Below are 25462 nucleotides of genomic sequence, written 5' to 3' on the forward strand. Positions count from 1 at the left end.
CAAAAGAACCCAAGATAGGGAATAGCAGAAGTTATTTGCTACTAAAGGCTATGCCAGGCAGGTGGCAGAAACAACAAAGTCTTAGTGAAGTAAGGAAATGGAGGCCATCAAGAATGAGAATGACTAAGAATAGTTTGTGCTCTGGTTGCCTAATGCAGTGACATCAGTTGGCAACATGAGAATAAATTTCTGAATACCATGAATATGAGTCATTAAATGTGAGTGGTAAAAAGTTAAGGAATTGGCATATGCCATAGAGAGTGAGGAACTCAGAGCTTTGCAAAATAAATATCAGAGAAGGTCTTATCCAGTCCAGTTATTTGCAGCTAAATAATCATAGTCAAGTTTTAAATGTCTTATACATAATACAAAAGTCATAGTTATTCTGTCTGATCAATTATCTAGCACTATATTCACAATCTGACACATCTATCTCACTTACTCCTCTGAGCAGTTAAGGAAGAGTTATGCTATTACCCATATTTCACAGATAAGAAAAATGAGGCACTAATTATTTGGCAGCATTTGAACCCTGGTTTAAGCCCAAAATATATTACCTTTTTTATTCACTGATTTTTTAAAATATTTATTTATTTTCGCTTTTGTTGCCCTTGTTTTACTATTGTAGTTATTATTGTTGTTATTGATGTCGTTGTAGTTGGATAAGACAGAGAGAAATGGAGAGAGAAGGGGAACACAGAGAAGGGGAGAGAAAGATAGACATCTGCAGACTTGCTTCACCGCTTGTGAAGCAACTCCCCTGCAGGTGGGGAGCTGGAGGCTTGAACCAGGATCCTCATTCCAGTCCTTGTGCTTTGTGCCACACGTGCTTAACCCTCTGTGCTACCTCCTGACTCCCCTATTCATTGATTTTTTTAAGCATAAGAGTTGTACATGATACAGAAGTAGAAAAAATTTAGTTTAGGTCATCAAATAAAATGCAAGTCTTCTCCCATTTCTATTCTCATACATATAATACACCTCTCAAGAGACATCTATTTTTATTAGTTTGTATTTCCTGTTTTGTTTTTTTCTCATCTCCTCTTCTTTCCTCTCTTCTCCTTTTCCTCTTCTTTTATTTTTCCTTACTTCTCTCCCCTACTTATTTCTTTCCCTCCCCCCTACTTTTTGGCTCCTTTCCCTCCTTGCTTCCTTCCAACCCCCACCACCACCACCCCCACATTTCTCCTCCTCTTCTTCCTCTTCCTCTTTTCTAGAAGAGTCAGAGCTTTACACATAAATAGTTTTATTGCTTCTGGAATACTTCTTCTTTCAGAGATAGAGATAGACAGAGATGATAGTGATAGAGATAAAGATAGAGATGATAGAGATAGAGATTATAGAGACAGAGATAGAGATAGAGACAGAGATAGAGAAACTAGGGATATCACAACATCGGATCTTCTTCTGGTGCCATGGGCATGTCTATATGGAGCTCAAACCTGGACCATGCATATGGCAAGACATGCACCATATATATGCTAAGTTTTCTCTTGAATTCTAGAGACATTTCATCAACTGTAGTGATAAATATTTTTTCCTTTCAACTCTATTAGTTTTTGCATTACACAGTATGATGGTTTGTTTTATTAGATTCTAACACAATTCAGGATTGTTATCTATTCTTAGAAAACGAACATAAATAATTAATTTCCTTTCATTACTAATGGGCTTTCTTGTTTTGTAATCTATTTTGTCTGAATTTAATATTCTTTCAGACTTCTTATGCTTCCAGTTAGCTTGGTTTAAGTTCCTCTGTATCTTTACTTTTGAATTATCATCAGTGTCTATGTTTTGAATAGATTTCTTGCCTTGTGTCAATTCTATGAAAGGTTGAAGAAAACTTCAATTGTCAATTTTTTAAGTTTAATATTGAGACAATGACTTCTCCACTGTTTGTAGGTCAGAGATAAAATCAAAAACATTTCTATGAACAGGGTTATTTTCAAAGAGGATCCCATCTAAGAGACAATGAATATACATCTTAATAAAGAGAAACAATGAGAATTGTTTGCCTTTATGTTGTTTAGATCTCTACTATATGCTTCAAATCACTTGACTTATACATATTGTTTTAAAAATATGTTAAGAAGGAGTGTTTGTAGAATTCTATATATCACTTAAGAATGGGTTTGCATTTGTCACAAGATTATTTTTTTCCAAATCTATGATGTGGCCCTAACTCTGAGAAAGAAGTAAATTCCCATAAACTGAGGTAATACAATTTGATTTATATTTTCTTTTTTATAGAAAAGGAAATTTATACAATTAACCACAACAACTATTTCTTTACTGGTCCCATAGGATAACTACAGGATTGATTCTTCTACTATTCAAATATGAGCTTACTTAGGTGGTTGATTCAGGTTGTAAGGAGGCTGACAATGGACTTAGTGGTTAGAGGCAGGATTTCTGGGTCAACTTTTCCATGTACTCTTTTCCAAAATTGAGTGAGGAAGCACTATAAGAGGAATAATGGGAACACCTAGAATTGCCAAAAGCATCTTAAGGAAAAGAAACAGAAATGGAGGCATCATACTGCCAGACCTTAAACTATATTATAAAGCCATCATCATCAAAACAGCATGGTACTGGAACAAAAATAGGCACACAGACCAGTGGAACAGAATTGAAAGCCCAGAAGTAAATCCCAACACCTATGGGCATCTAATCTTTGATAAGGGGGCCCAAAGGATTAAATGGAAAAAGGAGGCTCTCTTCAATAAATGGTGCTGGGAAAACTGGGTTGAAACATGCAGAAGAATGAAATTGAACCACTTTATCTCACCAGAAACAAAAATCAACTCCAAATGGATCAAAGACCTAGATGTCAGACCAGAAACAATCAAATATTTATAGGAAACATTGGTAAAACATTTTCCCACCTACATCTCAAGGACATCTTTGATGAATCAAACCCAATTGCAAGGAAGACTAAAGCAGAAACAAACCAATGGGACTACATCAAATTGAAAAGCTTCTGCACATCCAAAGAAACTAGTAAACAAACAAAGAGACCCCTCACAGAATGGGAGAAGATCTTCACATGCCAGACATCAGACAAGAAACTAATCACCAAAATACATAAAGAGCTCAGCAAACTTAGCACCAAAAAAGCAAATGACCCCATCCAAAAATGGGCAGAGGAAATGAACAAAACATTCACCTCAGAGGAGATCCAAAAGGCTAACAAACATATGAAAAACTGCTCTAGGTCACTGATTGTCAGAGAAATGCAAATTAAGACAACACTAAGATACCACCTCACTCCTGTGAGAATGGAATGGCAGCAACAAATGCTGGAGAGGATGTGGGGACAGAGGAACCCTTTTACATTGCTGGTGAGAATGTAAATTGGTACAGCCTCTGTGGAGAGCAGTCTGGAAAACTCTCACAAGGCTAGACATGGACCTTCCATATGATCCAGTAATTCCTCTCCTGGGGTTATACCCCAAGGACTCCATAACACCCAACCAAAAAGCGGTGTGTACTCCTATGTTCATAGCAGCACAATTCATAATAGCTCAAACCTGGAAGCAACCCAGGTGCCCAACAACAGATGAGTGGCTGAGAAAGCTGTGGTATATATACACAATGGAATACTATGCAGCTATGAAGAACAATGAACCCACCTTCTCTGACCCATCTTGGACAGAGCTAGAAGGAATTATGTTAAGTGAACTAAGTCAGAAAGATAAAGATGAGTATGGGATGATCCCACTCATCAACAGAAGTTGATCTGAAAGGGAAACTAAAAGCAGGACCGGATCAAATTGTAAGTAGGGCACCAAAGTAATAACCATGAGGTCAGGGGTAGACATGCAGCTTCCTGGACCAGTGGGGGGTGGGAGTGGGTGGGAGGGACGGGTCACAGTCCTTTGGTGGTGGGAATGGTGTTTATGTACACTCCTAGCAAAATGTAGACATATAAATCAGTAGTTAATTAATATGAGAGGGGGAAAATCAATTGTATGTCTCAAAGTTTCTCAAAACACAAACTGAATCTTTTTAATATATAGGCTGTGTATTTGATATGCGGACTCTCTCAAAAGCCTGGACCAAGCAGATTAGAAGCATCCAATAGCACAGCTATATACAAGATACTGGATACTGTACAGCAAACCATAACAAAAGGACTTTTCAAAGTTAACCCAATTAACAAATAATGTGATGATAACATTAACTATCAATTGTCTTTTTGAACTAAGACAGCAGGAACCTCACATCTCCACTATAGAGCCCCTACTTCCCCCAGTCCTGGAACCCTTGGATAGGGCCCACTTTCCCGTATGCATCTCCCAATCCAAACCAAATAATATTGCATCCGCCGATCACAACCTAACCAACGCAACGATTGCCACCTCAACATGCTTCACCTCAGACTGTGTCCAGAGACTTCACGTGTGGAATGACAACCCTTCAGCTTCATTACTCGGGTGAGACCTTTCCTTTTATAGTACACTCTAATTCCATCTCAGGTGGTTCACTTTGTAACAAAGTCCCAAAACCTAGATATACACCAGTTTCTGTGAGAGAGAACTTATGTTCACAGGTACCCATAAACTACTGCAAAATATATACTGAAAGCAGAAGTACACTAGAGTTTGCAGTGAGTACCTCCCTAACACTTCCTCTCCACTATTCCAAGCTTGGGATCCATGATTGCTCAACAAATTGTTTGGCTTCGTATGTTAACTCTCTTTTCAATCACCAGGTTCCAGATGCCACCAGGATGCTGCCCAGGCTTCCCTGGACTGAAGACCCCACCAATGTGTCCTGGAGCTCAGCTTCCCCAGAGACACACCTTACTAGGGAAAGAGAGAGGCAGACTGGGAGTATGGACCGACCAGTCAACGCCCATGTTCAGCGGGGAAGCAATTACAGAAGCCAGACCTTCTACCTTCTGCAACCCTCAACGACCCTGGGTCCATGCTCCCAGAGGGCTAGAGAATGAGAAAGCTATCATGGGAGGGGGGTGGGTTATGGAGATTGGGTGGTGGGAATTGTGTGGAGTTGTACCCCTCCTACCTTATGTTTTTGTTCATTAATCCTTTCTTAAATAAAAAATTTTTTAAAAAGCGGAATAATGGGTAGTTTCTTATTGTTTCTTTCCTAGAATTATGTTTGCTGACATGTCATTGATCACAAGATGAAAGATCAAACTCATTCGACTTCTGGAGGCGGAGCTACGAGCAGCAGATCGCTTTCTCTCCTCTCCTCTCCTCTCCTCTCCTCTCCTCTCCTCTCCTCTCCCGGATCAACTAGGAATACCAAAGGAGACCACCCAGACCGAAACAAGACAGGACTAGAATGACCACAGAAACCCAGTAAATCACCCGTGAGTACAAACACGTGTGGCTGGTGACAGAGAGGAGAGAGGGGCCTAAGAAGAGATTAAGTGACTGCTAACAGTTCGACAGTTTGTCAGTGGAGACACCACCTCCAGTCTGGTCCACCAACAAGGGGACAGCTGAAGGGAGGAAAGGACTCCCCAGAGACTCACCAAGTACAACTCTGAGTCTCCATTGCTACTACCCTCAGAATCTGGAGCAGCAACAGGGAGGGACACCAGGGCACAGAGATCTAACCGGGAAACTCAGGAGAAGACCTATACCTCGGTGGCATAGCTGAAGGGCTGTGAAAGTCTCTTTGCATAACCACTGGATTATCTCTGCCACACCCTGCTTTATCTCTTGGTCAGGAGTCATTGATTAAGCCAAGAAGCCTATTGATAGTTTAAAAGCCCTCAGGCTACCATAGCCTACAGGGGAAAAAAAAAAGGCTTTTACACCACTGAACTCCAACTCAGGGATTGAAAAAACTGTTAACTTATATAAAATGGTTAAAACAACAAGAAAAAATAATGGAGACTCGAACCAGAACAATAGTCCAGCTAAAAGTCCTCCAGAGGGCGAAGCACAAAACAACGAGTTCAACATCCAAACATTAGCTAAGGAAATAATAACAGGAGTGAATAAAGAATTTGAAAAAATTGTAATCAGAACTGCAGGAACAACAAATGAGAATATGGAAGAAAATTCTAATAATCTCATGGTTATTAGAGAGCTGAAAGCCGAAATTGCTGAGCTAAGAAGGCAACTAGCTGAACAAGCTAAAACAGTATCAGAGCAGGGCAACAAAATAGATGAACTCCAGAAAGCAGTAGAGGGCAGAGAGAATAGAATCAATGAGGCTGAAGACAGAATTAGCAAGATTGAGGATGAATTAGAGATAACTAAAAAAGAAGTAAGAGATCTCAAAAAGAGATTAAGAGATGCTGAAAACAACAACAGAGTCCTATGGGATGACTTCAAAAGAAACAATATACGCATTATTGGCTTACCAGAGGAAGAAAGAGAAGGGGAGGAAGAAAGCGTTCTCCAGGCCATAATAGCTGAAAATTTCTCTAGTCTAGACAACACCAAAGACATAAAGATTCAAGAAGCCCAGAGGGTCCCAAACAGAATTAACCCAGACCTAAAGACACCAAGACATGTCATACTTAGATTGGAAAGGAATAAGGATAAAGAAAGGATCCTCAAGGCTGCAAGAGAAAAACAAAGAGTCACCTACAAAGGAAAACCCATAAGATTAGCAGCAGACTTCTCCATACAAACACTACAGGCCAGAAGAGAATGGCAAGATATCTATCGAGTGCTCAATGAGAAAGGCTTTCAGCCAAGAATACTATATCCCGCTAGATTGTCATTCAGACTAGATGGAAGCATCAAAACCTTCTCAGACAAGCAACAGTTGAAGGAAGCAACCATCACCAAGCCTGCCTTGAAAGAAGTTCTGAAAGGTTTCCTATAAACAACAAGACCACCACAAATAGGACATATATCAAAACACTCTAAAACTCTACAAGAATGGCGTTAAAATATCTTCAATCTTTGATATCAATAAATGTGAATGGCCTGAATTCACCTATTAAAAGACACAGAGTAGGAAGATGGATCAGAAAACACAACCCAACAATATGTTGTCTATAGGAAACTCACCTAACGCAACAAGACAAACACAGACTTCAAGTGAAAGGATGGAAAACTATCATTCAAGCCAATGGCCCACAAAAAAGGGCAGGAACAGCTATTCTCATATCTGACATGATAGACTTTAAAATAGATAAGATTAAAAAAGATAGGAATGGACACTACTTAATGCTCAGAGGATCAGTCAATCAAGAGGACTTAACAATTATTAATATCTATGCACCCGATGAGAAACCATCTAAATACATCAAACTTCTACTGAAAGAGCTACAGCAATATATTAACAGTAACACAATCATAGTAGGGGACTTCAACACCCCACTCTCTCAACTTGACAGATCATCCAGGAAGAAAATCAGTAAAGACATAAGGGAGCTAAATGAAGAGATAGATAAACTAGAACTATTGGACATTTTCAGAGTCATTCATCCCAAGAAACTGGAATACACATTTTACTCAAATCCACATGGATCATTCTCAAGGATAGACCATATGTTAGGCCACAAAGACAGCATCAGCGTATTCAAGAGCACTGAAATCATCCCAAGCATCTTCTCAGACCACAGTGGAATTAAACTAACACTTAACAATCAACAAAAGATTAGTAACAGTGCCAAAATGTGGAAGCTCAACAGTACACTTCTTAACAACTTCTGGGTCAAAGAGGAAATCAAGGAAGAAATCAAAATGTTTCGAGAGTTCAATGAAAATGAAGACACAAGCTATCAAAATATTTGGGACACAGCTAAAGCAGTCCTAAGAGGGAAGTTCATAGCTATACAAGCACACATTAGGAAACAAGAAAAGGCACAAATAAACAGCCTGATTGCACATCTTAAAGACCTAGAAGAAGAACAACAAAGGAACCCTAAAGCAACCAGAAGGACAGAAATTACTAAAGTTAGGGCAGAAATAAATAACATTGAGAAAAGGAAAACCATACAAAAGATCAATGAAAGTAAATGTTGGTTCTTCGAAAGAGTAAACAAAATCGACAAACCTTTAGCCAGACTCACAAAACAAAAAAGGGAGAAGACCCAAATAAATCGGATAGTAAATGAAAGAGGAGATATCACAACAGACACTGCAGAAATTCAACATATCATGTGAGGCTTCTATGAACAACTATATGCCACCAAGTTAGAGAACCTGGAAGAAATGAATGATTTCCTAGATACCTACCAACTTCCAAAACTAAGTAAAGAGGAAGTGGATAACATGAACAGGCCCATCACAGCTAATGAAATTGAAACAGTTATCAAAAATCTTCCCAAAAATAAAAGTCCTGGACCAGATGGTTTTACAAATGAATTCTACAAAACTTTCAAAGAAGAACTAATACCTCTACTTTTAAAAGTCTTCCAGAAGATTGAAGACACTGAAATACTCCCTTCCAGCTTCTATGAAGCCAACATCACCCTGATACCAAAAGCAGACAGGGACACAACCAAAAAAGAAAACTACAGACCAATATCTCTGATGAACATAGATGCGAAAATATTGAACAAAATTCTAGCCAACCGGATACAGAAGTATATCAAAAAGATTGTTCATCATGACCAAGTGGGGTTTATCCCAGGCATGCAAGGTTGGTTTAATATACGTAAATCAATCAATGTGATCCACCACATCAACAAAAGCAAGACCAAAAACCACATGGTCATATCAATAGATGCAGAGAAAGCCTTTGACAAAATACAACATCCCTTTATGATCAAAACACTACAAAAAATAGGAATAGATGGAAAATTCCTGAAGATAGTGTAGTCTATATATAGCAAATGTACAGCCAACATCATACTCAATGGTGAAAAACTGGAAGCATTTTCCCTCAGATCAGGTACTAGACAGGGATGCCCACTATCACCATTACTATTCAACATAGTGTTGGAAGTTCTTGCCATAGCAATCAGGCAGGAGCAAGGAATTAAAGGAATACAGATTGGAAGAGAAGAAGTCAAACTCTCCTTATTTGCAGATGACATGATAGTATACATGGAAAAACCTAAGGAATCTAGCAAGAAGCTTTTGGAAATCATCAGGCAATACAGTAATGTGTCAGGCTATAAAATTAACATTCAAAAGTCAGTGGCATTCTTCTATGCAAACACTAAGTTAGAAGAAATTGAAATCCAGAAATCAGTTCCTTTTTCTATAGCAACAAAAACAATAAAATATCTAGGAATAAACCTAACCAAAGAAGTGAAAGACTTGTATACTGAAAATTATGAGTCACTACTCAAAGAAATTGAAAAAGACACAAAGAAGTGGAAAGATATTCCATGCTCATGGGTTGGAAGAATTAACATCATCAAAATGAATATATTACCCAGAGCCATCTACAAATTTAATGCTATCCCCATCAAGATCCCAAGCACATTTTTTAGGAGAATAGAACAAATGCTACAAATGTTTATCTGGAACCAGAAAAGACCTAGAATTGCCAAAACAATCTTGAGAAAAAAGAACAGAACCGGAGGCATCACACTGCCAGATCTCAAACTATATTATAGGGCCATTGTCATCAAAACTGCTTGGTACTGGAACATGAACAGACACACTGACCAGTGGAATAGAATTGAGAGCCCAGAAATGAGGCCCCATACCTATGGACATCTAATCTTTGACAAAGGGGCCCAGACTATTATATGGGGGAAGCAGAGTCTCTTCAACAAATGGTGTTGGAAACAATGGGTTGAAACATGCAGAAGAATGAAGCTGAATCACTGTATTTCACCAAATACAAAAGTAAATTCCAAGTGGATCAAGGACTTGGATGTTAGACCAGAAACTATCAGATACTTAGAGGAAAATATTGGCAGAACTTTTTTCCGCATAAATTTTAAAGACATTTTCAATGAAACAAATCCAATTACAAGGAAGACTAAGGCAAGTATAAACCTATGGGACTACATCAAATTAAAAAGCTTCACAGCAAAAGAAACCACTACCCAAATCAAGAGACCCCTCACAGAATGGGAGAAGATCTTTACATGCCATACATCAGATAAGAGTTTAATAACCAACATATATAAAGAGCTTACCAGACTCAACAACAAGACAACAAATAACCCCATCCAAAAATGGGGGGAGGAATTGGACAGAATATTCACCACAGAAGAGATCCAAAAGGCCGAGAAACACATGAAAAAATGCTCCAAGTCTCTGATTGTCAGAGAAATGCAAATCAAGACAACAATGAGATATCACTTCACTCCTGTGAGAATGTCACACATCAGAAAAGGTAACAGCAGCAAATGCTGGAGAGGGTGTGGGGTCAAAGGAACCCTCCTGCACTGCTGGTGGGAATGTCAATTGGTCCAACCTCTGTGGAGAACAGTCTGGAGAACTCTCCGAAGGCTAGAAATGGACCTACCCTATGACCCTGCAATTCCCCTCCTGGGGATATATCCTAAGGAACCCAAAACATCCATCCAAAAAGATCTGTGTACACATATGTTCTTGGCAGCACAATTTGTAATAGCCAAAACCTGGAAGCAACCCAGGTGTCCAACAACAGATGAGTGGCTGAGCAAGTTGTGGTATATATACACAATGGAATACTACTCAGCTGTAAAAAATGGTGACTTCACCATTTTCAGCCGATCTTGGATGGACCTTGAAAAAATCATGTTGAGTGAAATAAGTCAGAAACAGAAGGATGAATATGGGATGATCTCACTCTCAGGCCGAAGTTGAAAAACAAGATTAGAAAAGAAAACACAAGTCGAACCTGAAATGGAATTGGAGTATTACACCAAAGTAAAAGACTCTGGGGTGGGTGGGTGGGTGGGGAGAATACAGGTCCATGAAAAATGATGAATGAAATAGTGGGGGTTGTATTGCTAAATGGGAATCTGGGGAATGTTATGCATGTAAAAAAAAAAAAAAGAAGTAGAAACGCAAAGCAGAAATTGACTGAGTTTGGAGTATGGCACCAAAGTAAGAAAGCAGAAGTATACTAGAGTTTGCAGTGAGTACCTCCCTAATACTTCCTCTCCACTTTTCCAAGCTTTGGGTCCATGATTGCTCAACAATTTGTTTGGCTTTGTATGTTAACTCTCTTTTCAGTCACCAGGTTCCAGGTGTCATCAGGATGCCGGCCAGACTTCCCTGGATTGAAGACACCACCAATGTGTCCTGGAGCTCAGCTTCCCCAGAGACCCATCCTACTAGGGAAAGAGAGAGGCAGACTGGGAGTATGGACTGACCAGTCAACGCCCATGTTCAGCGAGGAAGCAATTACAGAAGCCAGACCTTCTACCTTCTGCAACCCTCAATGACCCTGGGTCCATGCTCCCAGAGGGATAGAGAATGGGAAAGCTATCATGGGAGGGGGTGGGATATGGAGATTGGGCGGTGGGAATTGTGTGGAGTTGTACTCCTCCTACCCTATGGTTTTGTTAATTAATCCTTTCTTTAATAAAAAAAAAAAAGGGGGAGTCGGACGGTGGCAAAAAAAAAAAAAGAAAGATCAAACTCAGAGTTCATCAAGAAAGGAATATGCAAAGAGGAAGAAGGGGGGATATGCAAGCATAGAAATACTGGGAGGCTTCTTTCACTGGGAGTCATTATTATAAAAAAAAATTTTGGTCTTTCCCTTAACATCTCCTTCGTAAGCAAAATACACTCACTTAAATCTCATCCATCACTGAAAAAAAAAAAAAAAACCTTAGAGTCTAGCTTCTATGTATAACTTAAAATGAGGGTTTTAGTTAGTAACAGAGTAGAGTGATAGCAAGTGCACTATAATCCAGCTACTGATAATGTAAGAGGTGAAGAGGAGCTAAATCCCCTTCCATGGTTCTGACTCGAAATTCACTTGAAAGAATTATAAGAGAATATGCATGATCGGTATGCAATTTGAAATCTCCTTTATTACATTATGGATTGAAATTAGAGAGAAGAGAAAGCTTGGGGACCGTTCCCTGAGGGCCTTGGAAAGATTCCATAAGGTCCCCTCTAAGTGTAAACCTCTTCTCCTAAACTCTTGCACATGTCACGCCTGAGCCAGTATCCTATTGACCAGAGGGAAATGTCACGTGTGGTTACATTGTTCAAAACTCCACCCAAAATTTCCATCTTTTTGTGCTCCAATTCCCATTTTCCATGTTCTTGTGTAATGTCCTTGTGCTCCAATTTGATGTATGTAAACTCAGTGAAACAAAGTGTCTTTGCTCTCCAGAATCTCACTTTTCCTGTGCTCTCCCTCAACAATACCTTACAAGTAGTCATTCTCTCATTTTATTAAAAGATGAGCAGGTAAATTGGTAATTTGTAGAAGCCAGTTTCAGTAGGAAAATAAGTTGATTCTCTCCTTCGGTAGAACAGCAGCAAAGTTTTCCTACAGTAGATTGAGGATTTCCTAAAAGAAGGCATCCAAGTTCAGTTCTTTGAAACGAATAAAACATATCAACCAAACAACTCTTGAAATCTGGAACAGCCACAAAGATTCTCCAGATATTTCAAGTTCTTTTTTGATGACCTTTAGCAAAATATTTAGCACAAATTGTACAACTTTAAAACACAGAGGCACAGATTCAAATTCTGTCTCCATGGCTATTTTATTAGAAGGATAAAATGAAACAACACACATAAAAGCAATTTGTAAAGCCTTGAGCACTGTGCTGATGTAAGACATTTATTTTTGTACCTATTATGAGAAAAATAAAAAATTAATTCAAGTCCATGCTGCATGGTTATGGAATACCCTGTACTTTATGATATTTAGTTATTTTTAAGGATCCCTTTTGCCATAGGCATGCACATTTAATCAGTCACTGGAAGAAAAAAATATCCCCAAAGAGTTTTGCGTAAGAAAAGCTGATAAGAGTCATGCCATGTTTCCTTAATCTTGCTTCAGCATCCTCCCATTTTTCCTGACTCCATACTTTGCATAGCTAGAATTTCAGACCATTGAAAATCTCTCTCTCTCTCTATCTCTCTCTCTTTCTCTCTCATACACACACACAGAGAGAGAGAGAGAGAGAGAGAGAGAGAGAGAGAGGAAGAGGGAGAGAGAGGGGGAGAGAGGGAGAGAGAGGTGGGGGGAGAGAGGGAGAGAGAGAGAGAGAGAGACTGAACATAAACAGTGCTACAGAAATAAATGCCATTACCATGGATGTGAAAAAAAAAAAATCTAGCTTCAGGGGAAGTATGTGCAGTCAAATGTACAGTTTGCTCTGCTATAGAAAAAGGCATGCTGAATCTGCATGTGAGTGGAGAACATTCTTTCCCTAAGGACTTCATCATTTTTGCCGATACACTTCACTGGTTTTATCAGTCAGAATCTTTAAAATAGTAGAAAAAAGGAAGTCATTGGCACAAGGATAGAAAACACGGAAGTTACCATAAAGGAGATTTAATTTTGCAGTTATTTCACATTATTGCTAATGTAGGCATGAAACAGAGAAACAAACTTTGCTGCTTACTTAGCAATGTCCTATTTTGTTCAGCTATTCCTGAAGACTGAATAAGGACACCTTTTGACGTCATTCTTCCTGATTCTAAAAATAGTGGGTGAAAGCATTGTGATAATGACAGTATAAAAATAGCTACCATTTATTTAGCAACTACTCTAAATCAGGCCGTTTATGTACACTGTATTACTAGAGTATAACTTCTTGTGAGCATAGATATCATAATTCCTATTTTCACATAAGGAAACACAAGTCTCAGGGTCTCCAGAAGGTTCAGTCATTTCATCTGACAATACACTTAGTAACTGGCAAAAAGAGACCTTGTGCAAGGGCTCTACATTTGCTAGTAAACTCTATTAACCAGGTTGGGAGGCATTTGGGAAGTGAACAAATTTCTTTACTTTCCCTGATAACTGAAAAATAATAAGAAAAAAATTGTTTTTGCAGAATTAGCACTATCTTCTCAAAAGCTGATTTTTCTTTTTTAAAGATTGAATCATTTGTACACATAGAGAGGAGAGATAGATCTATTTCCCCTGCCTCCAAAGTTGACAGTCTACGTTTTCATGTAGTGTACTCAGCCATCCTAAAACTTTTTGAAACAAAAGCAAGAAATTAAAGGAAATGGGAATAAGAAAGGGAAGAAATGAATAGCAGGAATCTAAGCATGATTGATTTACTTTTATTACCCCTGAGGATTAAGTCATTATTTCATACATGATCTCTCTTTGTACTTACGCAAGATGAATAACATTGTTCTTTTAAATTTATTTATTTATTTATTTATTTACTTATTTATTTATCTAGTAGAGAGAAACAGAGCATCACTCTGGCACATGCAATACCAGGGATCAAACTCAGGACATCCTGCTTGCAAGTTCTGTGCTTTACCCATTGTGCCACTTCCTAAACAACATAACACTGTTCTAATTATTCTATTAGAACTATATATGACCTACTAGTCATTTTATTAGTTATGTCTCCTTGAGTGTCAAGAAAAAGAAAACTCATATCAAACCACAAAGAGAAAGAAGAGGAAGAATAGAAGAAAAGCCTAATAATGCAATTGACTAAGCAATTATACCTTTCATTATAAATGTGTTTGTTGTAATTTTTTACTTGATTCCTTCTGAGTCCTCATAAAGCCAGAACAATCTTGAGAGACTGATTGGCCTGTGAAGTTGAATTAGTGGAGACCACACATGTACTGTCTGTTCCAAAAGTCAGCTGTTACAGAAACACTTTAAATAGGTAGACACTCTTTACTGGGCATATTTTGACTTCACTAAGTGTTTTTTTTTTACCCAAATTAGAATAAACATCTAAAACTGGGACTCATCTAGACATGTTGCAAAGTTTAGCAACAGTATTCTACAGACCCTAATTGTACTCTATAGTGTGAAAATCTAAGAAATTTCACTTTTTCAAAGACTTATTTTATCAAAAAGGGACCATTTTAGAATGTGACTGTATTGCAGTCATAAGAACATCTAACACTTACTGAATGCTTCTCATGGAGCAGGGAGTTAAAGGAAATGGGGATAAGAAAGTCTCTATCAGACCACCCCATAATATGGGTCCCTAGTTGGTGAGTCCTGGGATTCTTACAAAGATATGATAGGCCTAGACCTCAAATAGATCCCTCTCTCCATTGTCATTAGTCATCTCCATCAGGAATAATATGATGGACCCCTTTGGGGGCCCCCATAGGACCTTGCCCTCACATAAGGAAACATAAGTCTCAGGGTCTCTGGAAGGTTCAGTCATTTCATCTGACAAAAGAATGTTGGATAACATACTCTACCTACTACCTGAGGAAGATGGGTCCTGAAATGAGTGCAACTTGTAACATTCATACTCATGACCACAGAATATGAGCTAGGACCTACAGGGATGCAGAGGTTACATAGGCTCCTGTGCTGAGTATGGGCCCCAGATCAAGTCGATGGGATTTATAGTCAACAATATTTATACACTTTTCACATATTTGGGAGCTACTCTCTTCCCTGATCCAGCTTTCTAGCCTTTATTCCATCCATGACATCATTTCCCCAGACAGTAACTTGGATCCACCTGCATACCAGATGTCAGGCTCAGGCAAAAACTAGTAAAGTCATGGGCCCCTTGGAGTATACCTAAAATAGACCTGCTAGTTATTTCAAAAACAGAGACACCAAATCTTCATCTGCAATATTCTTGGCTTTAGGTTCATGATTAATCAACAATTTGTTTGACTTTATATGTTAACTCTTTTTTTCAGCCAACTGGTTCCAGAGCTACCATGATGCCTGCTGGATTTCCCTGGACAGAAGACCCCATCAATGTGCCCTGGAGCCCCACTTCCCCAGATCCCTGCCCCACCAGGGAAAGAGAGAGACAGGCTGGGAGTATGGATTGATCTGCCAACACCCATGTTCAGCAGGGAAACAATTACAGAAGCCAGACCTTCCACCTTCTGTACCCCAAAATGACCTTGGGTCCATACCCAGAGGGTTAAAGAATAGGAAAGCTATCACAGGAGGGGCTGGGATAAAGAGTTCTGGTGGTGGGAATTGTGTGGAATTGTAAACCTCTGATCCTATGGTCTTGTCAGTGTTTCCATTTTATAAATACAAATTTAAAAAAAAGAAAACGGATTAAAAACTAATTTAAGTTTGTAGTACGCATTGTACTAGGGTTATGTGATATTTAACTCTCAACATAATCTTTAAAGTCACTGTAACCTTTGTTGGGCATGAAAGAAACCTGTGTTTTGAAGAATCTAAGTCCCAGTGTGTGTACAGTTTATGGTCAACAAACACTAAGGGAAGCCAGTTTCTTTGCTGTCTTGATTCATGTATTTATCATTCTCTATATATGTTTGTTTATTTTGTAGAAAGAAGAGTAGGTTATTTTGCTTTATTTTGACCATTTTTTTCACTGCCATATAAATGGTGAGTCTTGTTTATTTATCTTTGTATATCAACTCACAATCAAAATGCTGAGCACTGGAGGCAGAGAGGACATTGAAGCAGCTACAACACCCAATGTATATTTTGTGGAGTACTGCACTTCCTACCTTAAAAATGGTTTCTCAAAGACATAGTGGGGGTTGTATTGTTATGTGAAAAACTGAGAAATGTTATACATGTACAAACTATTGTATTTACTGTCGAATGTAAAACATTAATTACTCAATAAAGGGGAAAAAAGTGGTTTCTCAGTCCAAGTTTTACTTTGTGTTTCTTCTTTCTGTTATTGTTTCTTAAATTCATCCCATAAGGGGGCCAGGTGGTGGTGCACCTGATTAAGTGCACACATTACAGTGTGCAAGGACCCGGGTTCAAGCCCCTGGTCCCCACCTGCAGGGGGGAAGCTTCATGATTGGTGAAACAGGGCTGCATGTGTCTCTCTGTAGCTCTTATTCTCTACCTCCCCCTCCCTCCTCAATTTCTTTCTGTCTCTATTCAAAAATAAATAAATAAATATTTTTTAAAAATTCAGCCCATAAGTAAGATTATCCCATATTCATCCTCTTTCTGGCTTATCTGATTTAGCACGATTCCTTCAAGCTCCATTCAAGATGAGGTGAAGAAGATGACTTCATCACTGCACCAGTAAAAAGGACTCTGATGAAGGATCACAAGGTGAGGAATGGAGGAAGGGAATACTTAGAACTCTTGGCACACAATTATGGGAAAGGACCTAGTTTGGAGTTGAGTGTGTTTTTCAGACATCTACTGTGGCAAGATGAAAAATTGAATCTAAAAAATAATAGACACCTGCAGATCTGCTGCATCCCTTGTGAAGTGCACACCCCCCACCCCTGCAGGTGGGGATCCAGGAACTCAAGCTTGGATGCTTAAACTGATACTTGTGCTTCTTGCCATATGCGCTTAACCCACTGCGCTACTACCCAGCCCCCAACAAAGTTATTTTTAAGGATGTTTGTTGTATTATTCCCAGTATTTGGCATGTATTAGTAATAAATTCTTTTGAAAGAATGGATAGTGGTTAGACAGATGGGTGGGTGAATAACTTAGTGGCTGAATCAATAAATATATTAATTGGAAAAAAAAAAGAAAGAAGTGAACCTGTGTGCCAACAACTGTACTGTAAACCATTAACCTCCCACTTAAAAAAAAAACTAGTGATTAATACTCAATACTTTTCACTTAAATGAATAAATACATAAAAGTAAATGTCTGGAACTGGAGAGACAGCTCTCTGTGTTGGTTCCTTCCCACGTTAGATGTGCTGCCCTGGTTCGAGCCCTAGTACTAGATAGGAGATGCTATGTTACTAAATGTAGTGTCTTTTTTCTCCCTCTCACTATCTGTTTGAATAAATAAAACATCCCAGAGTCGTATATGTGCGATGCCTGGGCTTTGTCAAAGAAAAAAAAACAAAAAACAAAAAAAAAAGGAAAAATACTCATTGGCAAAATAGTTTTCCAATAAAGGAATTATTTCGTTGAAATACAGTGATACCTATCTTGCGACTATGTAGAATTATACTCTCATGACAACAGCAATCTTATAAATAAACGCTTCTCAATAATGTACAAAAACCACAAATATCTATTGTGTTTTAATCTACTCTTTTCCAATATTTTTGAACATGTAATTCCTTAAGTAGAATATAGAGCTATTAACACTAGATAAAAGGGAGAAACTTTGGAAGTGAAGTTCTGAAACAAAAAGTCATTTGCTTGAATTCTCAAAAAGTTCACGAAGTTAAAGTACTCCCTATAAAAATAAGATTTTTGAAGTAGTGAAGAAACAGGAAGAATTTCCCTGCTACCCAATTCAAGCTGTTGAAAAACTTTGCATTCCAAGGCAGAAAATTGAGTAAGGATGCTGTGTTGTTAGGATGACAGATCAAACATTAAATTTAGAATTTGAATAGGAAAGCTATTCATGCAGAATACAGAACAACTTCAGGAACACACCTTGAAATTCTGTCACACAGATGCATCCTGACTCATGGTGGCAGGCCTTGGCTGTGCCCTAGTCTTTGTCTCTTCACCTTTTACCCCAGTTCAATCTGTGCCCATCCCCACTGGCCTAAGAACCATGTTTCACATTCAGAAATGTAAGAACCAAGAGATAGATGAATGCATAAAAGGGTATTGAACTTCATTTCATTGTGGTACATTTTCAAGAAGAGCTATGTTTTTTTTTAATAAAAAGAAAGATATCCAGACCTTCAACCTTCTGCATCCCACAATGATCTTGGGTCCATACTCCCAGAGGGTTAAAGAATAGGAAGGCTATCAGTGAAGGGGATGGTCTACGGAGGTTTGGTGGTGGGAATTGTGTGAAGCTGTGCCCCTCTTATCCCAGGGTTTTGTCAATGTTTCCTTATTATAAATAAAATTTTTTTAAAAAAAGAAAGATGTCAGCCTACAACCCTGACAAAGAATAACAGAAATTACAATAGTGAGTGGGCAGGGAGGAAGAATCTTTTCTGTCTGTGATCTTCCACCCTTGGTGCAATTAGATCCTAGACCTTATCATGAATTCCTGGCCCATGACAGTGAGTCCTAATTCATATTTATTAGTCCTAGTTTCACAGTGTTGAAATTAAATTAATAATTGTATTAATATGGCATAATATTAAATTAGCTAATTCCTAAAATGATACATTGCATTTGAAAGGGACACTCACTATCACTTTTATTTTCACTTCCAATTTATTAAATGTATGCCTAATTACCCAAACCATGAAAATTAATTTTCTTAAGCAGTTAAACATTGCTTGAACTTTTCATTAAAATGCTTTAAACAGTAGTCATACATTTATTATGACTAACTCTTTTCAATGTCTTTAAATTTCAAACTTTGTGTTTCATACTCATTAACAAATCATAGCATAGTATTTACTTTTATGCTTAAATCTGATCTGTACAAACTAAAGCCTTGTATTTATTTTTCACAGTATGCATTTTTCTGAGCATTATTTATGCATCTTTTGTTCTGACATGTTTCCTGAAGTCTAACATATTCCCCCCTCACCCAATTAACATCTCTGATTAATTGATTTTTTTTTGAGACTTGGTTAATTTACCATTTGATTTTGGCAGGGTGAAGAATCATTGCTTCTTCTAAAATGAATTACATATGTATGTTAAGACTAGCAATGCCTTTTCTACTTACTTTTTAACCTATTCCCTCCTTTTTAAGTTTTAAGATAGAAACAGAGAGGGAGAGAGAGAGTAAAAGACCACAGCCCTGAAACTTCATTCAATGCAGTGAAGACTGGGTCAAGCCTGGTTCCTGATTCACCCACATGGCACACTATCCAAGTAAGTTATTTTACCAGCCAGACCCACTCCTTCCTACCTGTGCAAAAATCCACTCAACCTGGTTGTTCAGAATCCTCACTAGTGCCAGAAGTTTTTAGTTCAGTGTCTGCCTTTCCAACTGTATTTAGCTTATTTCTTACTGGTAGAGATAAAAGATATGTGTATAATAATTATATTTATTACATATATCTTTTAATCTGCCAGTAGGAAATTATATATATATATATATATATATATATATATATATATCCTAAAGATAATTAAAATAAGGAGACAAATCATGGTGCACCTGGTTGAGCTCACCCATTACACTGTATAAGGACCCAAGTTCAAGCCCTCAGTCCCCACTTGTGGGGAGAGCTTTATAAGTGGTGAAGCAGTGTTGCAGGTCTCTATCTTTTTAATTTTTTTGCCTCCACGGATATTACTGGGGCTTGGTGTCTGCACCATGAATCCACTGCTCCTGGAGGCTATTTTTTTCCCTTTTGTTGCCCTTGTTGTTTTAGTTATTATTATTACTCTTATTGATGTCATTGTTGGATAGGACAGAGAGAAATGGAGACAGGAAGGGAAGACAGAGAGGAGGAAAGATAAACACCTGCATACCTGCTTCACTGTCTGTGAAGTGATCCCCCTGTGGGTGGGGAGCTGGGGTCTCAAACTAGGATCCTTGTGATGATCCTTGCGCATCGAGCCACGTGCTCTTAACCCGCTGCACTACTGCCTAACCCCATTTCTTTTAACTTTTTTATCTTTATTTACTTATTGGATATAGACAGCCCAAAATCAAGAGGGAAGGAGAAAATAGAGAGGGAGAAAGAGAGACATCTGCAGCATTGCTTCATCACTTGCGAAGCTTTCTTCTTGCACATGGGGAATGGGTCACCTCAAACCCAGGTTCTTGCACATTGTAATATGTGCATTCAACCAGGTTTGCTTCCCCCTGCCCCCCTTTCATTTTAATTTTATTAGTAATTTAATATTGATTTTAAAAATTACATGTCAACAGGAGTATAATTCCATACCATTCCCACCACCAGAGTTCTGTATCCCATCCCCTCCTTTGGCAGCTTTCCTGTTGTTTATCCCTCTGAGAGTATGGACCCAGGATCACTATGGGGTGCAGAAGGTGGAAGGTCTGGCTTCTGTAATTGCTTCTCTGCTGGACATAGGTGTTGGAAGATAAATGCATACTCCCAGACTGCTTTTATCTTTCCCTAGTGGCACTGGGCTCTGAAGAGGTGGGGTTCCAGGACACACTGGTGAGGTTGTCTGCCCAGGCTGGCATCTGCAACTTGATAGCTAAAAAAGCATTAAGATATAAAGAGGAAAAGTTATTTAATAATCAGGAATGTAAAGGTAATAATATAGCAGATGAAATTTGGGTCTCCATTTTAGAAAAAGCTAGTAGGTCTATTTTAAGTGTATTCCAAGGGGCCCATGATTTTACTAATTTTTGCCTGAGCCTGACAGCTAACATGCAGGTGGGCTAAAGGTATTGTCTGGGAGATGGTGTCAGAGTTGGAAATAGGACTAGAAAGCTGGATCAGGGAAGAGAGTAATCCCCAAATATGGGAAAAGTATATAAATATTGTTAATTGTAAACACCATTGATTAAATCTGGGGCCCATACTCAGCACAGAAGCCTGTGTAACCTCTGCATCCCTGTCAGTCTGAGCTCGCATTCCGTGGTTATAGCTAGCAACATTCTAGGCTGCATTCATTGCAGGACCCATCTTCCTCAAGTGGCAGAATATGTTGACACAGCCTCCCTTCGGAGAATGGGACATTCCCTACAAATGTTGACCCACATTGAGGGCAAGGTCCTGTAGAGGCCCGCTATAGAGCCCGCTATGTTGTTCCTGATAGAGATGATTCATGATGATAGAGAGAGGGATCTGTTAGAGGTCTCAGCCAATCATGTCTATGTGGACATCCCAGGATTTCCTGACTAGGTCCCTGGACGATGGTGTAGCCTGGTAGTGACCATAAGAGCCATCGTTGACGTATTCTGGTCTCTTGCCCTTATCCAGCTTTTGTAGTCCTTACTTTGTATAACAAAGTTAGCCTTAGAAATTGAGGGAAGTGAAATAAGAAGTAGATGTAAGTAACAGATATATTTTTTTTAATTTTTTTTAGGAAAGGATAAATTAACAAAACCGTAGGGTAGGAGGGGTACAACTCCACATAATTCCTACCACCCAATCTCCATATCCCATCCCCTCCCCTGATAACTTTCCCATTCTCTATCCCTCTGGGAGCATGGACCCAGGGTCATTGTGAGTTGCAGAAGGTGGAAAGTCTGGCTTCTGTAATTGCTTCCCTGCTGAACATGGGCGTTGACTGGTTGGTCCATACTCCCAGTCTGCCTCTCTCTTTCCCTAGTAGGGTGGGTCTCTGGGGAAGCTGAGCTCCAGGACACATTGGTGGGGTCTTCAGTCCAGGGAAGCCTGGCTGGAATCCTGATGGCATCTGGAACCTGGTGACTGAAAAGAGAGTTAACATACAAAGCCAAACAATTTGTTGAGCAATCATGGACCCAAAGGTTGGAACAGTGGAGAGGAAGTGTTAGGGGGGTACTCACTGCAAACCCTAGTGTGCTTCTGCTTTCAGGTATATATTTTGCAGTAGTTTATGGATATGTGTGAACATATGTTCTCTTTCACAGAACCTGGTCTATATTAGGTTTTGGGACTTTGTTAGAAAGTGAATCACCTGGGATGGAATTAGAGAATACTATGAAAGGAAAGGTCTCACCTGAGTAATGAACCTGAAGGGTTGTCATTCCACACGTGAAGTCTCTGGACACAGTCTGAGCTGAAGCATGTTGAGGTGGCAATCGTTGTGTTGATTAGGTTGCGATCGGCAGATGCAATATTATTTGATATGGATTGGGAGAGGCATATGGGAAAGTGGGCACTATCCAAAGGTTCCAGGACTGGGGGAAGTAGAGGCTCTATAGTGGGGATGTGAGGTTCCTGCTATCTTAGGGTTCAAAAAGACAATGGATAGTTAATGTTATCACTACATTATTTGGTAATTGGGTTAACTTTGAAAAGTCCTTTTGTTAGGGTTTGTTGTACATTACCCAGCATCTTCTATATAGCTGTGGATCGTGGTTCGAGCCTCAGTAGGGGAGTCGCTTCACAGGTGGTGAAGCAGGTCTGCAGGTATCTTTCTCTCCCCCTCTCTGTTTTCCCCTCCTCTCTCAATTTCTCTCTGTCCTATCCAAGAACAAGGACATCAATAATAACTACAACAATAAGACAACAAGGGCAACAAAAGAGAATAAATAATTTTTTTTTTTTTAAAAAAAGAGAGATACTTTGTCCTGGGGCTAGGCAGTGATTCACATGGCAAACCACAGACATTATTACATGCAAGGAACTGGGTCCAAGCCCCCAGTTCCCACCTGTGTGGTGGTGGGGGGGTTAAGCTTCAGGAGTGGTGAGGCACTGCTGCAGTTATCTCTCTGGCTCTATACCCCACCCCCTCTCAGTTTCTCTGTCAACAACAAAAGTCCACCAGGTGCAGTTGATTCCTCACGCAGGCACCAGGGCCCAGTAATAACCCTAATGGCATAAAAAATATATATAAATAAAAGAGGGGTGAGGCAGTGACACACCCAGTTAATTGCACAAGTTACAGTACACAAGGACCCAGGTTTAAGTCCCTGGTTCCCACCTGCAGGGGAAAAGCTTCACAAGTGTTGAAGCAGGGTTGCAGGTGTGTCTCTGTCTCTTTCCCTCTCTTCCTCCTCCCTTCCTATCTCACTTTTCTCTGTCATGGCGGGTAAAGCAATGTGGCGCAGAGCACAAGGACCAGAATAAGGATCCTGGTTGGAACCCGGCTCCCCACCTGCAGGGGAGTCGCTTCACAGGTGGTGAAGCAGGTTTGCATATGTCTATCTTTCTCTCCCCCTCTCTGTCTTCCCTCCTCTCTCCATTTCTCTCTGTCCTATCTAACAATAATGACATCAATAAGAGTAACAATAACTACAACAATAAAACAACAAGGGTGACAAACAGGAAAATAAATAAATGAATAAATATTTTTTTAAATTTTTTAAATAATAAATTAAAATACTAAAAAAAGAACACCTTAGGAAGGGTATGTATTAAAAATATTAAATAAATATTCCTTTGTCCTTTAGCAAGTCTTGGCCATTTGCAAGTTTCCTCCCCAAATAACTAGGATAAAATTGTCTTTCAGGTCTCCTTTGTTGTTCGGTGCCATCCACCATCCAATTATCTTCCAGAACAAATAGTTTGGACATATTAATATTATTCATCATTATTGCCATTAAGTTATATAGTAATATCACAAATTAGTATATCTTACACATTATCTGTCTTAACCATTTGCAATAATTTTACTTTTATTCCTTCTCCAGATGAGTAAACATGAACTTGATTGAACTAATTTAGTATGGAAATAACAGTACAAGAATTAGATGTTAGTTCTACTTCGAAGTCTAGTTCCTTATTCTTCTTCCCAGACTCTTTTTTCCTTGCTCGAATACCCACCCAACAGATTTTATATTGCATTAGCCTAATCACCACACAATTCAATTTAGATATCATGCTAGCAATAGCTACCAGTCCTTACTTTAAAATTGTAATTGACAGTAACCTAGAGACCACATGCTGTTTCCAAACTATCCCCATTAAGTTTATATAACATAAAACACTTAACTTCTCCTATTGTTCACCTACTGCTTCTCTTCTGGTTTCTTATCAGTGAAATCAATTACAGCTTCATGTTCTTTCCTTTCATGTGTGTCAAATCCATTCTCACATTTAGGCTAATTGTCTGAATTTTATTCCCTTGAGTTACTAGCTTTCAAAGGTTGCTGGGCAATGTTACCACCTGGCAGCCAACACACACAATCCCCTAAAATGAACCCTTGGTTTCACTTTGGATTGACTCTTTTCTGATTTTCTGGGATTTATATATATTACTCAGTTTCACTTTACAATCCACTAGTAGCTTTATTCCGACTTCTCATTACTACTAATTTATTCAAAATATGTAAACAGAAATATAAAATTGAAAACTTAATAAAAGTTTCTTGAAATACAGATAATTTGTTCTGTAAAAATGTTAGAGTGATTAAACAAAAGAAATCAACATAGATACAATATATGTTTTATTTTGTTTGACCTAATCACTCAATTGGTTGCTTCTGATCTACTTGGTCTAGGCTTTTGAGAGAGTCTGCATATCAATTACACAGCCTATATATTAAAAAGATTCAGTTTGTGTTTTGAAAAACTTCGAGACATACAATTAATTTTCCCCCTCTCGTATTAATTAACCAGTGATTTATATGACTACATTTTACTAGCAGTGTACATAAACACCATTCCCACCACCAAAAGACTGTGACCCATCCCTCCCACCCACTCCCACCCCACACTAGCCCAAAAGCTGCATGTCTACCGCTCACCACAGGGTTTTTACTTTGGTGTCCTACTTACAATTTGGTCAGGTCCTGCTTTTAGTTTCCCTTTCAGATCATCTTCCTCAACTTCTGTTGATGAGTGGGATCATCCCATACTCATCTTTATCTTTCTGACTTAGCTCACTTAACATAAATCCTTCTAACTCTGTCCAAGATGGGTCAGAGAAGGTGGGTTCATTGTTCTTGATAGCTGCATAGTATTCCAATGTGTATATATACCACAGCTTTTTCAGCCACTCATTTGTTGTTGGGCACCTGGGTTGCTTCCAGGTTTTAGCTATTATGAATTGTACTTCTATGA

The sequence above is a fragment of the Erinaceus europaeus genome, chromosome 4 (genome assembly GCF_950295315.1).
Source record: "Erinaceus europaeus chromosome 4, mEriEur2.1, whole genome shotgun sequence".
Lineage (NCBI taxonomy): Eukaryota > Metazoa > Chordata > Mammalia > Eulipotyphla > Erinaceidae > Erinaceus > Erinaceus europaeus.